Genomic DNA, 6,000 nt, shown 5'->3' with positions numbered 1-6,000 from the left:
AGAGAACCATATAGGACCTAATAGGACCACAGAGCAAGGAGCCTCTGTGGATGTATATGAAAAGGAACATAATTTGAAAAGAAATCTGAGACACAGGATTACTGTAACGGTGACATCACCATGGCTTATCTGTGGGGAAGTTGACTCCTCCCCTCCTTATCCTGAGGAGAGGGTAACACACCATCACTGATCCAGAAGGAAATCTCTTCTGGGAAACAGATCCATATGAGCAAAGCTGTTCAAGGAAATGTCACAGACTTAAGGATAAGATTTGAGTTAAAGACTCATGAGCTTTAGTTCTGACTTTTTGTTTGTTTATTTCATTTTGGTAAAAGCTACTTTTTCTCAATATTCAGAGGTTTGCTAAAAATATTTCTGTCATTATTTTATTTTTCATTCAAATCATTAAGACTCCCAAATTCTAATGTCTGAAATCCATGACTCAAAGGTATCCTGACTTAGGTTTTGTCTCCCAAAGGAACATTTAGAAATGATCAAAATAACTGATTTAATGTGCCTAATAAGCAGCTGAAGCAAAGTTCCATTATTAAAAAATGTCTTTCCACCAAGCTGCTGGAGAAGGAAATTGTGACTGCAATGATTATCCAACTCCCAGACTCTGGTTTTCTGGACGATTTCAGACAAATGACTTTGGTTTCTTGAAACACGTTGTATATCTTCAAAGTACCTGCTATGTTAAGTCAGCAGTTTACTTTTGGGCAGAAATGTGCTTCTTTTCTTCTATAAAAATTTGCTGGGCAAAACAAAGGGATTCTCAAAGAGTTAGTCCTTGAGATCTGAAACATGTTAGAGTTTTGTCTTTGCTTCAAGACCTCTGTATCATTCTCCATATCATTACCCCTGGATACTTACCTAGTGCTTTTGACAGACTCGGTCTCGCTTAATCTCCTTATCTACTCTGTGAATTGGGTATTGCATTCGTTCACTCGGGATGGTGTGACAAAATAGCACAGAACGAGCACCTTAACAATAGGAATTCATATTCTCACAGTTCTGGAGGGGGAACGTCCTAGATCAGGGTGCAGGCACGGTTGCCAGCCTTGGAGGGCCATGGTGGAAGGATCTATTGCAAAGGGCTGGCCCTCAGTGCAAGGTGGGGCCCTTTGTCTCTTCCTCTTATAAGGACACCAATCAGACTGGATTAGGGTCCTACCCTAATACTCTCATTTTAACAACCACTTCTTTAACAAGCTTGTCTCCAAATATGGTAATAATCCAAGGTATGGGGAGCTGAGACCTCAACATCTGGATTTGGGGGAAACAAAGTTCATCCCATAACAGATATTATGTTTCCATTTTATAGAGGAAATTGAGGAAACTATGGTCCAGGGAATTCAGTTACCTGATTTCTTTCACTACACTGATTTTACCTAACTAGCTAGGAAATGGAGAAATGTTTGTGACAAATAAACTTGGTGTTAGATTCAGTCTCCTTTAAATCATAGAGAATCTACTTACCAGAATTTAGCTACAACCCTACTTTCCATATTTATTGAGTTTATAGTTTTTAAAATTATTTAGGAGAAAATAATCTGAGACTTCACCACATCAAAGATAGCTTATCTTCAAGCTACAGTATTAATTAAACGCAAATTTATATTAAAAATTCAAATATTCAGTTAATTTACTAATAAATATATTTCCCACAAGCCTGTATTTGTTTCCAATTGCTGCTGTAACAAACTATCACAAGCTTCATGACTTGAAACAACACGAATATACTATCTTACGAGTCTGGAGCTGAGAGGACCAAAATCAGCCTTCCTCAAGATGTAGGCAGGGCTGCATTGTTTTGCAAAGTTTCCAAGGGAAAATCTGTTTTCTTGCCTTTTCCAGCTTCCAGAGGCTGCCCGCCTCCATCTTCACATCCAGCAACGTCAGGCTGGGTCCCTCCCATGCTGCCTCCCCTCCGCTTCCCTGTTTTCTGCCTCCCTCGTCCACCTTGTAAGGACTCCTGTGGCTACATGGGGCCCACCTGGATAGTCCGGGATGAGCTCCCAATCTCAAAGTAAACTGATTAGCCAACAATTCCATTTGCAACCCTAATTTTCCTTTGCCAGGTAACCTAGCATATTGTATTGCCTGGGGGTTAAGACATGGGCAACTCTGGAGGCTCATTATCCTGTTACCATGGAACTTTTCAGTCGATTTCATCTTTCCTGTTCATATTCTTTTGTGTCTGCATTACACTTTGGTGATCTCCTTGGAGCGTTAGTCTTCAGCTGGTTTCCAGTCCTGGTTATGTCAATGGGCCTTTGGGAATATTGCTTTTGTGGAAAAGTGATATTTAATTAAATTTTTATGTGGACCATGCTGCCATTTTTCTAGAAATTAAGCATATATTAGGATGGAAATGTGAAGTAAAGACATGCTTTTTTTTTTTCTGACATGAAAAAAGTCCACAATTTATTTTTCAAATGGGAAAACCAGATTGCAGGGCAGTTAAACATAGAACTGAGAGAAGGAAAATGATTTATTACATCTATCTTGGAAACGAGGACCTTGCCTCATCACCTCTGTAAGATTTGTCAAATGCCTACCTCCAGCTGACACTGAATATTAATTTTTCTTCTTCTTATAAAACAAACATTCCATTATAGTTATTGCAGGGGAAGTCAGCTGAACACGCTGAAATAGCTCAGTTGGGAGAGCGTTAGACTGAAGATCTAAAGGTCCCTGGTTCAATCCCGGGTTTCAGCAGTACTTTTGGATGTTAACACTAAATGTAGTTTCTTGGCGGTCTTAACCAAAATACAAGCTTTAAGGGAAATACATGGTTCTTATGCTTTGGGTAGATCAATCACTTTTCAGGCAGGTGTGGTGCCAGGTGTCCTGGTGGGCCTTTTTATATAAACCCACCAGCATCTTTGTACTTCCTGGCTGTTATAACAATAGGTAGCTTATGTTGAGTACTTGCTGTGTGTCAACTATCCCCTATCTCTGTGTATTAACTTATTTTAAGTGACCACGAAAATTCTTGATAACTACTTGTTAAATAAATGAATAGTTTTGTGCCAGAGGCCTGGCACGTGGTAGGTACACGATGGTTTTTGCTTTGACTCCGATTATTATTTCTATTGGCTAATAACGATGCAAGCTAGAGCTATGGGATGAGAGTGGTTTCCAAGGACCCTTCCCTCCTCAGTCTAAGAAGGCAGCAGGAAAGGCCATCACCATTTCCCTCTACCTTCTGTATTAACAATCCCGTGTTTTATATGGTAAATGTGAAAGATTATTTTCCCACCGTGCTTTAAATTTCTGCAAAGGGTTTTAGCGTCTATTCCAAAGGTCCTTACCTGGCATCTATAGGCAGCGGGACATCTTTGAAGTCTCTGAGACTGAATGGAAATGTGAGTGTTCGTATGCACATCTCCCTGGGGAGAATGTCAAGTGGTATCATCAGATTCTAGGCTTGCGACCTAGAAAAGGCTTAGAAAAGTTAGATGTGACAGATCTCCTCACCACAAATGTTGACTGGTAGTTCATGCCCCAACCTTTGCATTTTTCTGAGATGCGGGGTGATAGGACATTTCTTGATTATTGTGTCTTGTCCCTTGTCCAGTGCTGTATCTACACTGAGGTGGATTTCAGGAGGGAGACCAAGTTGTGAACAAACTTTCCTCCTGTCTGAGGTGGCTCTTGGGGACAGATTTTCCATGGGAAAGCAGATCTGACCATCTTGGAGGCCCCCGGCTACTTTGGGGCCCCTTCTCCATGATCCATCCTCCATTACATTGTTTAATCTGAAGAGGTGGGTCCACTTCTTCTGATTGTCTCCTTTTGGGAGTGATTAATGATGGAGTCCCAATATTATCTTTATTATTTACTATTTTCCTCTAGCTTTCATTCTTGTTGATGGGACGTGCAGACACACTGAATGTCCAGAAACAAGACTGAACAATGGCTGCCTGGTCTCCTATCTTTGTATTATTTTGTATCTATCACCTAAATGATGTCTCCATGCCTTGACTGTGCTTTGGCCAAGAGGTAGCATTTTCAGTTCATGCCAGTCATTCATCAGGCTTTAGGTATAAAACTCTGGGACTAATTCCACCATGGTAGAGGGGGTTGGTTTCCATACCATCAAGAAATTCTGTGACACCAGCTGGGTATCCTATAATTCTGCTTAATTCTGACACCATGTGCCTTGAGATGGGGATAGAACCAGATTCCATAGGTTAAGGACTCAGTCCTCCAAGACTTCCCCCCTTCCCCTTTTAGATGCCAAACTTAGGTTGTCCACTTTGCTTCTAACTCAGTAACTATAGATTGGAGGTTCCAATGACTCCTTCCTTGGGTTTGATTAATTTGCAAGTGTGACTCACAGAACTCAGGGAAACATTCTATTTATTAGATCATTCGTTTATTATAAAAGGCTATAACTCAGAAACAATCAGATGGAAGAGATACACAGGGCAAGGTATAGGGAGAGCTCAGAGATTCCATGCCTTTTCTGAGTGCACCATTTTCCCCAATTCTCTATACTTTGCCAAACTGGACGCTCTCCAAATCCTGTCCTTTTGGGTTTTTCTGTAGTCTTCATTACATAGGCAAGATTAGGTAACTCTTGGCCATTGGTGACTGATTCAACCTCCAGCCTCTCTCCACTCTACACCCCAGAGGTCGGAGGTGAGACTGAAAGTTCCAACCCTTTAATCCTATGGTTGGTTCTCTTGACAACCAGCCCCCATCCTTGGGTTCAGTCCAAAATTACCTCATTAACATAACAATTTATTACTCTCATCACCTAGGAAATTCCAAAGGTTTTAGCAGCAGTGTCAGAAATGGAGACAAAGACCATAGATGCACTTTTTATTATAAATCACATCACAAGGCTTTTACATAAAGTACCAATGCAGCAGGTCATCCTGTTTTGATCCCTCTTTTTCCCTGAGAACTTACCCTCACTTCCAGATAAGCTGTTTCCTGCAGAATGGATTGTTTCAGATAATGAGTTCCCACCATGAGGCAGGAGCTAGTGGAAAAGTTCCCAGAGAAGACTGAGAGCTAAAGGGGTCAGCCAGGTGCATGGAGAAGCATCAAGGGTCCAAATTACAGTCCACCTCCAAACACCGAGTCTGCTGAAATAGAGGCAGGTTCTGCATCAAAATGATGAGACTAGGTGTTCTAAGGCCAGCCAGGTGGGAGTTTCACAGAATCAGACTGGGGACAAGTCTTAATGGGCAACAGAGTTAGGATGGTGTAAAGGGCTATGGACAAGATGGACAGCACGTTTCACTCCTTCCAATAATCTCTGCATTGTTATTACACAGGATTTGGGCTCTCCAATATTTGTACACATGTGTACACACACAGACAGAAATGTTGGTGTCTAAAGGGAATTTGGATTGTATTAACCAGTACAATTGGAAAGAGAATCAAGAATCTATTAAATTTTTCAGTATTATTATTATAAAAAAGCACAAACTACTGAAACATTAAAAGTTCTGTAGAACTATATTGCTTAAAAAGTTAGGTTAGTTCTAATCCCAACACTAGAAATAATCATTGTTATCCATCTGGTGTCTATTCTTTTTCTAGACTTTTTTCTATGCATCACTAATACAAAATGAACATATATACACACAACTGCACTTACAGTTTATACAGGAATTAGACCAGGTCTTAATATTGTTCCATAATTTCCAAACTACAGGACTGAGTGCCTAAAATAATAATGGAAGTTTATTTTCTTTGGTATGTTCTCTTTTCACATTTCTTTTCATGCACACTAAAATATTAAAAGAGGCTAAAATATGAAAACTAAAGACCTAATTATAGCATGATGCAAATTTTAAAACAATGACACTTCTACAAAATCTCAAGTGAGGGTGCAAATGGTATCATTAGTAGCAAAGATGATAATAGTTAAGAGGTAACATTTATTGAATTTTCATTCTCTGCCAGACCCCATTTTGAGCAATTTACAGGAATTAGTATATTTAACCAGTGATGAGGAAATCTAAAATGCAAGGAGCA

General features: G+C 40.0%; 1 non-coding gene across 1 annotated transcript; it reads left to right on the top strand.

Annotated features, from left to right (window-relative positions):
* Positions 1-2,648: 2,648 nt before the first annotated feature.
* Positions 2,649-2,721, top strand: TRNAF-GAA (transfer RNA phenylalanine (anticodon GAA)). Its single transcript has one exon. It is a non-coding gene; the product is annotated as a tRNA-Phe (tRNA).
* Positions 2,722-6,000: the final 3,279 nt, after the last annotated feature.

This window comes from Vicugna pacos, chromosome 24 (genome assembly GCF_048564905.1).
Source record: "Vicugna pacos chromosome 24, VicPac4, whole genome shotgun sequence".
NCBI classification, from domain to species: domain Eukaryota; kingdom Metazoa; phylum Chordata; class Mammalia; order Artiodactyla; family Camelidae; genus Vicugna; species Vicugna pacos.
The sequence above is the reverse complement of the archived record's forward strand: the minus strand, read 5'-3'. Positions and strand labels throughout refer to the sequence as shown.